Source organism: Ictidomys tridecemlineatus, chromosome 6, assembly GCF_052094955.1.
Source record: "Ictidomys tridecemlineatus isolate mIctTri1 chromosome 6, mIctTri1.hap1, whole genome shotgun sequence".
NCBI lineage: Eukaryota > Metazoa > Chordata > Mammalia > Rodentia > Sciuridae > Ictidomys > Ictidomys tridecemlineatus.
In genome coordinates this window covers 105,121,919-105,139,387 of record NC_135482.1, presented here as the reverse complement: position 1 = coordinate 105,139,387, position 17,469 = coordinate 105,121,919, and the positions used below count along the sequence as shown (strand labels likewise).

General features: G+C 45.2%; 1 protein-coding gene across 4 annotated transcripts in view; it reads left to right on the top strand.

The window, feature by feature from the left end:
* Positions 1-12,221, top strand: part of Kcna5 (potassium voltage-gated channel subfamily A member 5) — a 39,932-nt gene extending 27,711 nt beyond the window's left edge. The window contains exons 2-3 of one of the 4 annotated variants that reach the window (XM_078015369.1): positions 6,638-6,772; positions 11,923-12,221. The gene's annotated coding sequence lies outside the window, so the exon portion shown is untranslated. Of the gene's footprint in view, positions 1-76; positions 2,576-6,637; positions 9,224-11,922 lie in introns of those variants that run through there. The other 3 variants (XM_078015368.1, XR_013423170.1, XR_013423171.1) reach the window with 3 other exon arrangements.
* The last annotated feature ends 5,248 nt before the right edge of the window (positions 12,222-17,469 follow it).

The following is a 17,469-nucleotide window of genomic DNA, read 5'->3' as shown; positions in this document are numbered from 1 at the left end:
CCCGGGGATTGTGCGTTGAAGGGGGGTGCGTGGGGGGGGGAGGTTGCCTGCAGACTGCTTGGCATTGGGACCTACAAGCCCAAGAGGCTGTTCTTGTCCTGGGGTTCAGGGTTCATGCCCCATCCCCTCCACATATGCATAGAATATATTTCCAAGGACTTCATTTTGGGAAGGAGAGAGATGAGGGTGTCCAAGGAACCCTCTGATTCCTGGGAAGGCCTGGTCATACTCCCATCTTCCCTTCCTGGCACCTTCTCTTCTAAATTTGAACATCTGAACTATGTGACACAGGCTCCCTTATTTTCCCTGGAGCCACAGTGACCAGTGGAGCAGGGTATCTGGATCCTGTTCGAGGTCTATGCTCCGTTTCACCACAGCCCAGCGCTATTCCTCAAGGCCACTTCTGAGCTGTGCCTGCCTTCGCAGCTCCCTCCTGTGAGCTCATGCACTGCACCCCGAAGGTGTGATGGGACAGGATGGAGGCAAGGACAGATGGAACCGCACACGACCCAATGACAGGATGCTTGCTTAGCTGTTTATTGTGCAACGAAGTAGAACAAGGAGCAGAAGGGCACAATATGTAGAAGATGGACAGAGGGGCCTGGGATTTCCTTTGTTTGCATTCATTCTACAATCTGAATCGTGCTTGTGGGCTTTTGAATTCCTTGCAAGAGAGCAACACAAATGATATCAACTCCCATTCTCCAAAGTCAAGAGAAGAACAACCTTAACATAAGGAATGGAGATATTTTCTTGTTTAGAGAAAGATTTAAAGATAGCAACAGATACCATCCAAACCAAGGACTTAATTTAGCCAACAATGCCCAAAGGACACATCACTCAGAAAGTGCATGCTTCATTGAGGGACAGGGCTTACCAGGACACTGGTCAATGACAATAGTTGGGACAAAGGATGGTCAAAATACATGATGGGCCAAGGGGTGTAAGATGGTGAAGGTGGGGTGTGGCTGGGTTTAGAATCAGTTCTACCCCTGATGATGTGGTGGTCCAGGCCACGCCACAGATGAGGTGATTTTGGTTCTGCTTGTTCCTCATATCTCCAGACCCAGCTCCCTTCTCCATGCACACTTGGTTACTCATTGTTACACAATTCATTTAGGGCTCTGCTTTACTGTGGGTGAAAATACAACTAAATGCCTAAGCTAGAGGCATCCTCCCTTGAATGTACCCTCTTCCTCACTCTCTTGCAGAATCATCTCAAAGACTATTTTGTAAAGAGAAATGTAGGTCAGGACCACCTTCTTCTGACATCACTGCTGTCAGTGTTTGGGTACTGCTTACTATTGGGAGGAGGGACAGTGTGGCACAGCGGAGATCCCCTTGGTTTTGTCATCTGAAGGTTGAATTGTAGCCCTGGCTTATTACGGAGCTATTAAAGCCCCTTTAACACCTCTGTGCATACACTTCTATTTTTTTTAATGTCCACTATGTCGCTTCAATCCTAGGGATTTTTGCAAACCTCATGAATTCATGTTGCTAAAAGCATAAGGTAAATGGTAAACTACTGCAATTATTACCAAGATTTTAAGTATGTCCCTCATCTTCTAGTTTTATGGAATTATGCTTGGAGTTAACAGAAGACATCTTCCCCCATCCCTGGAACTAAGTCTTGTTCACAAGCTTTCTCACACGCTGAGGTCCAGGGGCTCTGGACATGGTGTGACTCCCTCACCCCTCATGCTCCATCCGGTACCCTCAAGGAGTGCACACAGTAGCAGTTGAGGCTCAGGCTGGGTCTTGCCTCACTGTGCTGCTGTCCCTGGTCCCTCCCACACATCCAGCCTCTGCCCTCCTTCTCAGACTGAGTAGAGGGTCCTTATAACCTGTCCCCCATCATCTTGGCTTCACTACCCTTTCCTGTCCCTCCCTCGATGCTCATCCCAACAGCTGGGGTATCTGCCCAGAAAGTCTTATGAGGACTGTCTGCTCTTATTTGTGCTCCTGCCATTTGATTCTCCCTCCAAGCCCCCCCCCAGTGAACCCTGAAAACCTCCTGCTCCCTGTGATGGTGCGGACATTCACTATGAGAAGGGCATGGTTTAAATCCCCACCTGCTGCCATTCCCTGTGTTCCCACCCCTGTCCTTGTGTGACTCTCACACTACTCATCAGTCTGCCAGCTCTCAGAGAAATGAGGAATTGTAGTGAAAAGGTGAGGTTCTGACCTGGAGGCATCCCCAGCTTTACAGGGGAAAAGGGGATAAGAGGTGGGATTTCCAACAGATAAATCAGGCATAAGAGAAACACTAAGGTTTCTTCTGCCAAAGTTGCTGTGGCATGCTCAGGGTTGAACTTTGATCTGTGACCATTCTGAAGGATTGCTAGAGTAAACAGCAACTGCTTAGCGAGTCTGATCCTTACTTTTCAAAGAAAGAGGCGAAATGAAAATTCTGAAGAAGCAAAGACCATATCCTGGCAGTCCCCAGGCTCTAGTGGATCTAGGTGGTTGCTCCTTTCCCAAGATGGTAGCCAAAAAGCAAGGGAAGTCCAGAGAGCTCAGGCCCAGAATTTTCTAATTGCTTGTTGAAGGATCCATTCTCCTAAGACGGCACAAGGTGAGTAGCTTCTCTGATTCATATCACTGGACAAATGTTGCGGATTCCTGTAGCAACAGCAACCCAGGGTGTGGGCTGATTATAACCCAGTCCTGAAACCTGGAAGCACCTGATCCAAGCCCTAGGTGACAGAGTCCAGAGTGATGAGGCTAATCCTTAGCCTAGACCTCAGCTGGCACTCCAAATCCAGGGGCTTGGCAACCTCTCAAGAGCAGTTAAGGTAAACAGAGTAGATCAAAATGCATCAATGTTGGTAACACCTCAAAGTTAAAATAACGAGTGTAAAGTGTAAGGTGCACTAGGATATCAACCAAACAGGCTTTATAAACAGGCCCATGCCTTTGTAGAAAAGTAGAGGCCATGCTGAAAAGAATGGGCACTGATGTCAGCAGAGTTATTTGCTCTGAGGAGGGAGGGCAGAGAGAGGAATGGTGTGTACAGACAGATTTTTGTGCATTTTGTAATTTTATTTCTGGAAAAAAAAACATCCAGAACAAATGTGTCAAGGTGCAAAAACATCTGTAAAATCTTGGCAGTAGGTATATGGATCATTTTCTGAATATTTGAAAAATTCCTTCATAGACCAAAACTTAAAAATAAAAGTAAACTTGGGCTGGGGGAAAGGGCTAATGACGGGGGGATATTCTGGCAGCAGAGAGCTACTTCCACACCCTCCATCACCACCCTGTGGTTCTCTGTTCTGAATGAGTAGCAGAAACACCTATTTAGTCTGGGCCCTACCTCAGACTTCTGTCAGAATCTCAGAAGATGAGAAGATGAAGTCAGGTGGGTTGTTTTCAAAAGCCCATGATGACTCTCAGCCCTCCAGGATCAGCCCAGATGTGGGGAGAACACCTGTTCTGGTCTACCTGACTGTCAAGTCTACATGGCAGGCTTTTTCAACAAGCTTCCATACCAACATGGGCCTTTTGTCAGAAGCCACGCTTCTGGATTAGGTTTCTGCCAGGAAGAAACAGCTACTCTGTTTGGAGGACCCACTGGTATTGTGATTTTTCTACCTGTCATCAGAATAACAGAGGTCCATTGAGCTGGATACAAACTCCAAGTCCTCTCTCTGGTTCTCTGGTTGGGGTCACATCTCCCTACCCTGTGCACTACGTGGCGAGAACCACCTGAATTCAGTAGTCCTGAGAGCTGTCCCGGTGGATCAGCTGAGGTCTGCTGGCCCTCACCAGCATGGCTCTTACTTCATCTCACTTCAGTTCTTCAATGCCTCTTCTGAACCTGTCTGCTCTTGTTGAGGTCTGAGAGATGGTGATAGATCCCTGCTTGTCCTTTGACAGGATGAGCCCTGAATTGCAGTACTGGTTCTGGGGTTCACTATTTGTGTCCTGTGACCTTGGATGCTCCTCTGTGAGTTGGGAAAGGCACTTCCCTGGGGCCTTCCTACTTAGAAAGAGGTGGGAAAAGAGCACATGGGCTTTGGAAGTGCCAGGCAGTCATTTGCCTCTTTCCTGCAGTTAAATGACCAATGTAGCTTTTCAGTCCTTGTCTCCTTCCTCAGGGGCAAAATGCAACGCTGTGCACATTGCACATACCCAATAAATATTTGTTGATGAGAGAAATGAACAAATGAATGAAGTGTTTTGAGAAGTTTATGTACAACCTGATAGCAAGAGCATGTTATAATTAGATCTCCAGAGCTGGTGCTGGGAACCCAACCGAGGGGCTGGTTCCCGGTGCCCTCCCTATCAGACATGCTTTCCAGGCTCCCAGACAGCTTGGGCCTGGGCCAGGACTCAGAGCGCTGGCTTTGAACAAAGCCCCAGGGGAAAAGTCATCCATCATAGAAGGTAATGGTGCATGGAAGGACTTGCCCCCCTCCCCCTCCCCCAATCTTCCTCAGACTTGTGGCCCTTAGGAAAGAATCTGACTTTCCCAAGAGAAGAAAGGCCAATTTTAGAATCGTTTTCTTTCTTTTCTAAGCAAGCTGGTGCCAGTACAGGACATTCCGCCTCAGTCTCATGCTAAGGTATGCCGGAGCCTCCTCTGACCACAGACCATTCCTGCCATCCCATCTCGGTTCTCCATCTCACCATCTCCACCTTCTCCTCCTATCACCCAGAGGGCAATGCTACCAAATGGTCACTCCATAACAGCCCTTGGCTTCCTGCATGGATGTAATGGGTTCAGTGCTGGCTTCTCTGAATTGCTCAGCATCACTTTAATAAGAAGTAGGCATAGGTAATAAGACGTACTAAGGAGACAAGAACTTTTAAGCTTTGCCACTTGTTATGGTTTGGATCCTAAATGTCCCATATACTAAGTAAAGGTTTGATTGCCAGTCTGCGGGCTATTGAGAGATGGTGGCAGTGGAAGGATGTTAGGTCACTGGAGACCTGCCCTCAAAGGGACTACTGGGATCTCAGCTCTTTTCTTTCCCTTTTCCTGTCAGCTGTCATGAATTGAACAGTTTCCTCCACCACATATTCCAGTCATGATGCGCTGTCTTGTTGTAGACCCAAGAGCACTGGAGTCAATCAATCAGAGACTGAAACTTCTGAAACCATGAACTGAAATATTTTTCTTCCTCCTTACAAGTTGATTTTCTCAGGTATTTTGTCATAATGATGAAAAGTTGATAAATATACCACTCAAAATGTGGTCCCTGAAACTGAAGCATCAGCATCAACCAGAGAATATTAAAAATGTATACCTTAAGGTCCTACCTCAGACCTACTGCATCAGAATCTGTATTGCAACAGGATATTCAAGGATGTTTGTGCCTATTAAAGTTTGAAAAATATTGCTTTAATCCAATGGTTCTCAAAATGTAGTGTCATGGCCCAGCAGCCTTAACACCTGGGAAATTGTTAGAAATTCATACTCTGGGCTCACTCCAGACCTGCTGAATTAGACGCTCCATAGATGGATCCAAAAAATCAGTGCTTAATTAAGCCTTCCAAATGCTTGGAGAATTACTTGGTTTAGAGGATACTTTCATTTGACCCAGTTTTCCCACTTCTCAGCATATACCCAAAGGACTTAAAATCAGCATACTACAGTGATGCATCGACAACCATGTTTATGGCAGCTCAATACACAATAGCTAAACTATGGAACCAACCTAAGTGCCCTTCAACAGATGAATGGATAAAGAACTTATGGTATATATACACAATGGAGTATTACTCAGCCATAAAGAAAAGGACTTTATGACATTTGCCAGTAAATGGGTGGACCCGGAGACTATCATGCTAAGTGAAAAAAGCCAGTCCCCCAAAACAAAGGTTGAATGTTTTCACTGATATGTGAAAGCTAACCTGCAATAAGCCGGGAGAGGGGAAGAACAGATTAGACAAAGGAGAATGAAAGGAAGGGAGGGGGGATAGGAAAGGGAAAGAATTGTTTTGAATCCAAATCAATTTTCCTGTGCACTTCTATGAATACATCATATTGAATCCTACCATCATGTACATCCATAAGAGCAGGAAGAACAGGGTCCTAAATAGAAGAAGATATTCCATGCTTTTAAAATTACATCAAAATGAATTCTACTGTCATGTACAGCTAAAAGAACCAATAAAACACAAAACAAGATAAAAAAAGATGAATTAGTGCAAGAAGAATAGCCCTGAATCAATCCAATCTGAGGCATGCAAAGGGCTTCACTTGGGGGTGTGCTATAGTTTGAATCTGGTATGTCCCCCAAAGGCCACCTGTTAAAGACCTGCCTGCCATCCAGTTGGTGTTACTGGAGTAGGGGGTGAAGACTTGAAGAAGCAGGACCTAGTAGAAGGATGTTAGGTCATTGGGGGTGCCCTTGAAGGGAACACTGGGATGCCAAACCCTTCCTGCCTCTCTGCTTCCCCACCTCCATGAGGTGAGCAGCCTCCTCTGCCACATGCTCCACGGTGATGTGGACTTCTGCCCCAAGTCCAAAGCCACAGGGCTAAGGGACCCATGAGCTAAAACATCTGAAACCCCTCCTTCTCCTAATTTTTATCTCAGGTAATTTTTCATGGTGATGACTAGCTGATTAACACAGGGTCTCTGACAACGGAGGTGTTACAGGGTCCCTTTTATATTTTCTTTTGGCAGAGAATCAGAACTTGTAACATGGAAGATACACCTCTAGACATCTGAGCAGCTGGAAAATTGGGAGGGACGTCAGGAAAATGGATGACGAGTTGATCAGTGGAACATGGTTCCTGCCTCTTACGAAGAAGGCTCCAGGTGACTCAGAACCCTTTCCCTGCGTGGGCTCCTCAGTGCGGAGGCAGTGGGTTTCAGCTATGGACATGCATGCTGCGTTTCCTCGGTTCCCTACCGCCCTCCTGCTCCAGTTCTGCTGTCTGTGGTCTTAGAAAGCCGAGACCCTCCCCTGTGCGATCCCTCTCTCTCAGCCACAAGTTGTTCCCCCAAGACTTAGTTTTCTTCATCTGTCAAATGACGGGTGGTGCTGGGTGAGGCTTCAGGGCAGGAGCTCAGAAATGGAGCTCCCGGGTGGCTTGGTCCTCTTCTCACCATCAGCTGGGTGCAGAGAGAAAACGAGTATTTGGGGTGGTAGGTGTCTGGTCTCTTTAGGCCTTCTGACTTTTCTTCTGTGATAGATCAGGGATAGCCTTACTCAGAGGAGGCAGGGGGTTTGAGGTCCCACTCACAGTGTCCAGTACCTTATGTTAGTTATCTAACAGGTTGACTCTCGCTCCTTCATCTCTCAAGCTATGTGGTAGTGTTCCACTGCAAGCTCATCTTGACCAAAGCTGTTGAAGTGAACCTTCTGGCTCACTCGGCTGCAGGGTTCCTGCAGATCAGCATGGAACTTGGCTCTTCCAAGAGGCCTCCGGGTGAGTGTTGTGGCCCAGGACCCATTTCTGTATGGATAGCCTCCTTCATCATGTGCGTAGTATATTTTTGGACGTAGAACTCCTGTTTAACACAGCCTTGACATTTTTACAGTCTCTCATGGGAGCCTCTTCCCACCCAGAAATCCAAGCAGAGACAACATTCCCTGCCAACTCCCTGGCCTGGAGAGTGGAGATTTTATAGTCACTCTTTACTGCCCTTCAGGAATGACGTCGAGATTTTCCAGTTTCTTTTTACTTGAGGATCAAGGTTTGCTACAGGGTTCTCAGATTCTGCTCCAAAAAGCCTCGTCTCCTGTTTTGGGGTCTGTGTTTGCTGTTAGGGTCCCTTTTTGGCTTCAGTCTTGACAGCCCCCCTCTCCCAGGATTGGCTTTCAATCCCATCGTTACTTCAGACTTCTATGAATTTTCTTTCTCTTTTGTGCACTCGACTGCATATTTGCTGTTTTAAACTTGTATGACTTAGCACTTTTATATGCTGAGGGGGGAACTTGCATTGGCTTAGCTCACCCTATCTCCATCACTGTAAATCCCCGAGGATGGGATATTTCACAATTCCTTTCTAGACAAGGGAGTCATTTATTCATCAGCAGAGAGGATTTTTTTTATTATTCTAGATTTTCCCACGGAGTGCTACTAATGCTGAACCAAGAACCAGAGACCCAAAAATATTCGTTTTTCTCTCTGCACCCAGCTGATAGCGAGAATAGGACCAAGCCACCCGGGATCTCCATTTCTGGGTCCTGCCCTGAAGCCTCACCTCTCTCTCATTCTCTAGTCCATCCTCCCTGGGCTGGGAACCCTGTATGGGTCTGGGTCTTCATCCACTGTCTCCCATGGGTTTTCTTTCTATAACCATAGCAGGTGTTTATGGTAGTTTCAGATATACTACAATATATACAAGACATACTCGCAAGTTTGTTATTGCCTAACTGAGGTGGAGGTACAGATAGGAAAGGAAAGGGAGGTATGGGCCTGTTTGGGTGGATTTTTCTTTGTAGCACCCACTAGCTGAGCATTAGTTTAGATTAGTAGCATTAATTGCAGATTAGTTTTTAGTATGTCCTATCCTCAATCTTGAAAAAGAGAAACCAGTATCTTATTAATGTTATAAATCATATAGAAAATATATTACATGTGGGCTGGGGCAGTGGCTCAGTGAAAGAGCGCTTGCCTTGCATATGTGAAGCACTGGGTTCCATCCCAGCACCACATCAATAAAATGCATTGTGTCTATCTATGACTAAAAATATTTTTTAAAAAGAGAATATATTATATAGAATATACTTGTTCTTTGACTCTGAGAAAATAACAATACATTGGGATTTTGAGAGATGAAGGAAAGGGTCAACACACCCCATTCCTCATGTCTCATGGAAAAAGTTAACTGATCTTGTCCAAAATCAAGATTAAATAGGAATCTTAAATTTGCAAGTATATCTTAAAGTATAATTTAAGTTTAAAATAGCTTTAAGCATGTTACTTAATGTGGCAAAGATTACTAGAGAAAATAATATGGCTAATAAAAATTAGGTGTTAGTTAGGAAAGGGTATCTATGAGGTTGTAGAATCCAATACCTTTATGCTTGGGTAGGCGACACGTTGTTAAAGTTAGATAGATCAATAATAGAAACACAAACATTGTGTCTGATGCTATGATGGTAACCATAACAAGAACAAGAAACGCCCAGAAACTGGTAATCATGCTTATCTCTGGAGGGCAGAGGAAGGAGCATTCCCCATTTCATGCCTTTCTGTGAAATAGCTATTTTCTAAGAACACGCAATTTTTTCTACAGTAATAAAAATCATTTAACATGTCCAAGGGGTCAGAATTAATGGTGTCCTGACCAGCAAGATCTGGACAGAGAAATGTTTTGATTTTGAGAACTGCCAAATCTGTCTTCTTAACCAAGATAAAGTCATGGAGGCCACGAAGGGCAAGCCACGCTGATGTGACAGCCTGGGGGAGGGGGAGGGGAGGGGGAGGACCAACCAGACTGCCTGCTCCCCTGAAGGAGAGAGCAAGGGAGTAAAGGACCCGGTCAAGAGCCCATTCAAGGGTCAGCCTGTGGGACACAGCGTTTGCTCAAGGGCCATTAGCATCATGTCCAGGAAGACTATTGGGACAGTAGGAATTTTCTACCTAAAGAACAGGAAAAAGAGATGAGCTCTTCTGTTTATCATTTGGCTCCCAGGTTCCCAACATTCAATCATTGGCCTTTCTGCCTATTTTAAGGTGCTATGTTGGAGTTCTTAATTTCTCTAAGTTAAAGAATAGTTTAGAGGAAATTGTGACATCAAATGTGAGCTGAGACCACCAGCTCTGGGAGTTTAGGATGTGGCTATTGACCCAAAGGAAGCCTAGGGAAGAGGTTTCTGCAGCATCCCTAAGCCCCACGATGCCAGCACCCACCGTGGTGCATTGGCTGTGTCCTGATCACTCTCTGTACTACAAAAAACTGTAGCTCCAAGTCCGGGCTCTTGGGTCTCTGGGAACCTCAACAGATAAACTGGTATTTCCTGTACATTTTCAAGGTGCGTCTCTGGTTTCTGGTTTCTTTTTGATTCCTGTCAACAAAAGCAGCAGTCTTTTCCCTTTTCCCTCGACTAAGGTGGCAAGAACTCTCTCACCTTTATGTCTCTATTTCTTGGCCGTCTCTTCTCTGTGCCCTTCTTCACTTCTCAAGTTTACAGAGCCTTCCTGGACAACCTCATAACCTGTTGATAGGTTCATCTCCTCAGCGGTTATAGAACTACATATTAGGTTTGGCACATTATATTTCACTTATGTCTGTCCCCTCTCTGATTCCCTTAAGGCCAGGGACAGTGACTCACAGACCTCTTTTTCGGTCTCCGCCACAGACCCGCACACAGCACATACCCTGGACCCTCTGTAGCACAGTAAGTGAAGCCAGACTTTGGCATCTGGGTAGAAGTCCTAGCTCTCTTCCTTGCAGTGTGCGTGGGGCACATTAGCCACTCTGTGTCTTGTTAACCCATCTGTAGAATGAGCATGCTGTCTCCTCTTCACTGGGTTGCTGAGTTGGTTGAATCAGTTTGTTCCTATCAAATGCTTTGTACATCCTAAGTGCCCAATCAATTTCAATCATGATTATTAGGTGAAAGAAATGCAGTACATAATGTTGAATTCTTTATTGCTTGCATTTTTTTTCCTCTCATCTTTTCTAAAACTTCTAAGCTAGGTAGCCCGAGTAACAAAAGTTTTCAGTTCTTAAAGATGGAACCCTAAAATCAAAAGAAGAAGCCTAGCTTCATGTGTTCAAAAATGTATGCTCCAGATTGAAAGCCATGATGGATCTCTAGAAAGGCTGGCATTTCTATTTCCTGTCTCCAGGTGGAATTTTAGCTTCCAGACTAAGAGGCCATCCTTTTGAAACAGAGGTCTCCATTTTCTGCTGGCTAGCAACTATCAACACTGGAGTGTCATATATATATATTTTTTTCCTATTTCAAAGTCATCTGTCATAATGCATGTAGTTTTAGGCCCTCTGTCCCTGATTTATCACCATACACTTGTACCCCATAAAATGTTAGAGGAAAAGCCTGTGGTCTTCTCTAGTACTCTGGGAATGGAATTTGAGAAGGGAAAATTTCTATCAGATTGAAGAGCAGCCTGGATCCCAAACATGGGCCTTGGCTGCCACCTGCCGGGCAATTCTATATTACAGTCCTTTCCCCTTGTGCCTAACACTCTAGGAATGCAGAAGAGGTACTGATTAATATAAAGAGTTTGGACTTGAAGGCAACCAGACAGATGGAGCACAGACTCATAAACTGATAAATGTGCTTCAGCAAGCTAGACTCAGGCAATTCAGTCACAGAGAAGGGGTGAGTAGGGAGATTGGGAAGGAGGTACTCTGTGTGGTTGGTGCTCACCTCACGGGACCCCAGTGAATGGCTGTCCATTTTCCTCTGTTCATGAGAAGTGTGAATTAATTTCCTTTTCTAAAAGTATAAGTTCACGGTGGCACAGAACTGTGCTGCAATCTCCATCCAGTAGGGTCCCGCTAACCATGACAATGAGTCCACTTTCAGGTTTCCTTTATCTAGCTCTATTTGGTTTTTCTTTTTCTTTTCTTTTTTTTTTTTTTTGAGGTACTGAGGAGGGAACCTGTCACGACCCCCTTGCCCGCAAGGAAGACGCGACTCAGGAATCTTCTTTCAGCAGTTTATTCAGGCCCTTGATATTCTTCTAATGATTCTTCTACTACCCGGAATAATAATTGGATGCCCCTCCCAGCCTTAATAAAGCACCTCGAACCCCAATGCAAAGCTGCCACGTGTACCCTTCTCACAGGGTGCTAGAAAATGACACGCCAACTTTCTCTGATAAGGAGCTGGGAACACGCCAACTCTCTTTGATATGGAGTTGTCCTTCACAGACCACAACGGAGCCAGCGCCATCATGTAATGGCGACCACAGTCCGCAGGAACAGCTCACCACAGGAACCCACTGAACAATACATCTCCAACCCTTTTTATTGTGTATTTCTAGGTCTCACGAGATTGCTGAGCCTGAGCTTGGACTCGGAATCCTCCTGCCCTGGCCTCCTGAATAACTTGGATCATAGCCGTGAGCTACCACGCCTGACTTTGTTCTTTATTTTTCACTAATACTTGTGCTAGTTGAGCTGGATGGAACCCAGGAAGGCGGTTAATACCAGCATTATCCTCCCAACTATGAGGTAGGGGCATACTGCCTCTCCACAGGTCCAGAACAGCAGAGCCAATCCACCATAAATTGGAACCTTCAAAACTGTGGGCCAGAATAAAGCTTGTCTCTTCGTACGTCAATCATCTCCAATTCTTCTCCTCCCCTGCATCCTACTCTGAGCTCCAGATGTAGGGGACCTCTGCCCCCCCCCCATTCTTGAAGCACCCTCCCACTGCCCACCTCATCCATTTCCTCTTGGCTCATGCTTTTCTCTCTTTTCTGCCCATCCAATTCAAACATTCCCCCACTTGCTGGTGAATCTATTTTCTCCTCCAGAGCCATTCTCTTCCCTGGAGATCATCCCCTCATCTCCATGTTTGCTAGTTTTCAGTTGACTTTGGCCATGAATCCTGTATTAGCAGAATCCATAGGAGAAAGTTTTATGGTGCTCCCTTTTTTCTCCTGCAGCTGTGGAGTGGTTGCATGCCTCTCTCTGGGTAAGGAGCCCTCTTCCACAGCCACAGCCATAGCTACCTGCAGATCTGGGCATCCCATGCCCACTCCATCCATTGCATCTTCTGTAGGCCTAGAGACTTGGAAGCACCTTGCTGCTCCCAGAACCTAGTTGTCTCCTTTGGCACTGCCCACTCCTCTGTGCTACCCTTCTTCACACTGTCTTCAGTCATGCACGTGTTCTGTGTGTTGCCAGGAGGACCCTGACTCATACAACCTCTTCCATGAGGCCTTTGCTGCTTGCTCCTTCCTTCTGGGTAACAGCAATCATTCCCACAGAGAGCACTGTGCATGCATGCATTTTTGCTCCTCCTACCTCATAGGATTAGTTGTTTGCATGATTAGTAACTCCATGGCTGTACCTTCTTTTCTATTTTGTATGCAGGATCCCAAACTTGTGGTCTGGCATGCAGTGCAAGTTCAAATTGTTTAATGGATGAATAAATGTATGCACAAAAGAGAGATCTTTTTCAAAATAACTGACCTAATGCTATCAAGATTTTGAGTTTGATCTTTACGTGAAAAGCCCACGGCACAGATGGTACCCTCATCCACCAGCTCTTATCATATCTGAGAGGGTTCCCTGCTCAAGGATGCACAGGTTCTTAGTGGCACAGCTTTACAGGGAAAAAGTAGTTGTCTGCAAGTCCCCAGACACGTCATGCACTGAGATGTGAGATCTCTAGAGATAAAAAGACATGTTGCTGGACCAGGAGTGTCTGCTAATGAAACCAGCAGCATCATTCCCTGCTCTTACCCACTTACCTGATGCAATGACTATGCCGAGCTTCTACGCTGAAGTCTAGGAAGGAGGCATAGTGTAGTTCCCCTGAGCTTCCTCAGCCAGCTCCAATGACATGGCCTCTTTCATCTCACACAGTGCTAAAGCATAAAGAATTCTTGGAGCTCATCAGGAAAGAAAAGCCCAGGGACGGGCACTGAGATGGGTTTGTCTGGGATGAAGGATGGGAGTGAAACTCATTTCACAGAAAAAGACACTAGGTCTCATAGATGCTGTGTATCCTGTGCTGCTCAGAATACACAATATCCCACAGCCAGGATCTGGGGTTCATATGTTTGCACAGAAAGGCAATGAGTTGATTCCTGAGTTCTTCAGAGGCTCCACTTTTATTTGTGACCAAAGTAACAAATAAAGTAGTTATTGATAGACCAAGGAAGGAAAGTTTTGAAAGGTGTTTGGGAAGTCAGCTGGGGATTCAACATTTGTTATGGTCACTCTGTAAAAGCTGTAGAGTTCTGAGCATCCAGAAGGATGTAGTTAAAATTTGGTGAATGAATTAAAAGACAAGGTCACATTTGAATAGCCATTAGAGGAAATTGTATGGAGATTCCTCAAAAATTGAAAATTGGTACTACCATGCAATCCAGCAATCCCACTTTTGTATATATATCTAAAATAAATAAACCAGAATCTCACCCCAAAACCCCTCTGTTCATTGTAGTATTACTCACTATAGCCAGGACATTGAATCAACCTACATGTCTATTGGGTAAATGGGGAAAAATGAAACTTAAAAAAGGACAAAGACTTGCTTCTCCTCTAGCATGCTTGTTTCTTGGCCCTGAATGTGTGTGCGAGGTGGGGTTGGTCTCCTCTTGCTATATTTGGAATTCTAAGCTTGTTTCAGTGAATAACTGACATTTGACTTCAAAATGGAATATTATTCAGCCACAAAAAGAAAATCTTATCATTAGCAATGACAGGGACAGGGACATTATACTAAAAGAAATAAAACAATCACAGGAAGAAAAATACTCACTTATACGTAGAATCTAAGAAAGTTAAATTTATAGAAGGGAAGAATAGAATGGGAGTTATTAGGGACTGGGAAATTGGGGGAGTGAGGAATGTTGGTTAAAGGATACAAATTTTCAGTTAAAAAGTGAATAGGTTCTGTTCATCTGATATATAGTGTGGTGAATATTTTTAAAATACTATGTGTGCTACATTCTTGAAATTTTGCTGAAAGTGTAGGGTTTTGTTTTTTGTTTTGTTTTGCGTGGTGCTGGTGATCCAACCCATGGCTTTGTGCCTGCTAGGAAAGTGCTCCACACTCCCAGCCGGAGAATAAATCTTATACGTTCTCACTGCACATGCAAAGAGATAATTGTGTGTGGTGATGGGTGTGCTTATTAATTCGATTGTGGTGATCACTACACAATGCATACCTATATCAAAACATCCTATCACACACCTTGAATATATGTAATTTTTATTTATAGATTATACCTCAGCAGAACTGCGGGGAAAATACAAAGACACAAACATAGTCACTGTAGGCAGCGCTAACCTGAAGTCCCCTCCCCTCAGCACAACGTCCACAGCACACACCCCACAGTCCACCCATGGCTGCCACTTAGCTCTTTGCCCTGCTCCTCGTGTCAGTATTTGGACACCTAAGCTGACCTCTTGCTCTTCCTCCAGCGTCCTTCTTTCTTGGCCCTAAGTCTGGGTGTGTGTTTGGGTTAGTCTCCTTATGTGGCTATATCGGGAATTCCAAGTCTGTGGCTGTGAATAAACTGACATTTCACTTCACATCCTGATTCTGAAAAGAGACTCCTTTTCACTGACTGTATTTTTAGTTCCCTGTGGTCATTTAGAATGGCCGATAGGAGAACTGGAAAGGCCACAGACTTGCCTTTTGTTTAGAGGAGCATGTTTGCAGGCTGTGACCCTGATACTTGGGAACAGAGTTCAGGTAGACATTTGTGGTTTGGGCCACCCTCGTTTCTTCTTCAACACCCCGAGATAAATGCACAGAGTAGAGATTCCTTTGGGGCCATTGAGAAGATAGGGCTCTGCGAGAATCACCATATCACATACGATGGGTACTATTCCACACCCCTTACTACCCGTGGACCCAGGGAGCAAAGGGACCCTAGAGCAAATGAATCAATGACCTATATTGTACCTGCCCAGTGCTTTGCTCATGGCAGACTGGCTGGACCACTGGTCTAGAGATCTGTACCTCCTACCCTTAGGAGTTCCTCAGGGGCTCAGGAGTCTAGGGTGAAGCCGCCCAGGTAGGGATGTCCACCCAGATATCCTTTCCACACCTCTGTTTTCTCGGGGGGCGTCTGGGAGTCTGTGTGTTAGCTTTGCATTGCTGTGACCAATTTTCCACCTAGAGGAGGAAAAGTCTGTTTTGAGCTCACTGTTTCAGAGGTTCAGTCCGTGGACAGCCCTCTCCATTGCTCTGGGCGGGAGGTGAGGCAGAACCTCATGGACATGGTGGAGGACAGCTGCTCAGTTCATGAGAGCCAGGAAGGGGGAGGAGGGAGAGAGGAAAAGCACTCTGCTTACCAGGGACAAAATGTAAATCCCAAAGACAGGACTTACTTCCTTCAGCCACACCCTACCTACCTACAGTTACCCTACAGTCAGTCCATGGATCAACTGATTAGACCAACTCACAATCGAATCATTTCACCTCTGGGCGCTCTTGCATTGTCTCACACTTGAGCCTTTGGGAAACACCTCATATTCAAACCGTAATAGTGAGAATGGCCCTTATACCAGGAGATGGGTGTCAATCTGGAAGCATGGCTGCCTTCCCACTGGCTGTTGGTGGCCCTCTAGCTGAGGGATGCACCCATCACCAATATTCTGCCCTGTGGGATTCTGTGCTGACGGGGCCATGGAGGTCATTCTCTGGAAGTCACTCTGGGATGATGCTTCCCCCTGTGTGAACGTCAACCTGATAAATCTTACCTGTAGATTGCCGCATGATACAAATGCAACTGCAAAGCTTGAAACAGCTCCCTCTTCTGGAGGGGAGGACCTCCACACATGGAGAGCTGGCCAGTTAGGATAGGAGCCTGGGACCTGCCTTGTCACGGGATGGCTCTATCCTGGCTGCATCCTGCCAGGATGATGCCTTCCTCAATGGTGAACTCAAAACTCCACCCCCTAAAGACTGAGATCCCTGTTTTAGTCCCCACAACCAGCCTTCTTGATCTTTGGTAATGTCCTAGAAAACAGTCGATGATGGGGTGCTGTTCATTTCTCTTGCCACTGTCTCCAGGAGCTTCAACCCTGCTTTTGTAGGAAATGTGTGTGCTCTCACACACAATGTTTAATGTGCTGCTGCATTCTGACCTGTTAGAATCTGTAAACAAGTCAGGATGGCGCCTGGCATTTTGCAGAGGGAGCGGTTTGTGAAGTGACTCCAGCGAGCCATTAAGTGTGGAGATTCCTTAATGGTTGACTGCTGTATCTAGTTTATGTTAATTAAGATAAGCTGTGTGGAATGTATATATACCTCTGTGGTCCTACAATAAACGACTCCTACTCCTGCTGTATCAATCTACACAATTACCCCCCGGTTATTTTGCTGCAGCCGGACTGTGGCACTGACCTATTTTTTCCATATTGTGAGTGTGTGTGTGTCTCTCTGTGTGTGAATGAATGTATGTACATGCTTGTGAGTATATTTAAACAAAACTAGGATCATGTGTTACATAGAGATTGTTACTTTTATTTAATTAGTATTTTGTTTGTGGATAATATTAGCTAATTTAGAGAAAGCTGCAAAAATGGTACAGTGTTCTGGAATACTTTTTTTTTTAACTTCTCCTAATGTTAACTACTTTCTTAGATAACTATGGTACATTTGTCAAAACTAAGAAACAAACATTGGTTCCTTATTATTAACTAGACCACAAACTGTATTCAGATTTTATGAGTTTTTCTAGTAATGTCCTTTTTCTGTTCCAGGATCCAAAATAAGATACACATTGCACTTATCACGTCTCCTCAGTCTCCTAGTTTCTCAGCCTTTCCTTGTTTCCCATAACCCTGACAATTTTAAGGAGCACTGGTCAAGTAGTTTGTAGTGTGCCCCTCAATTTAGT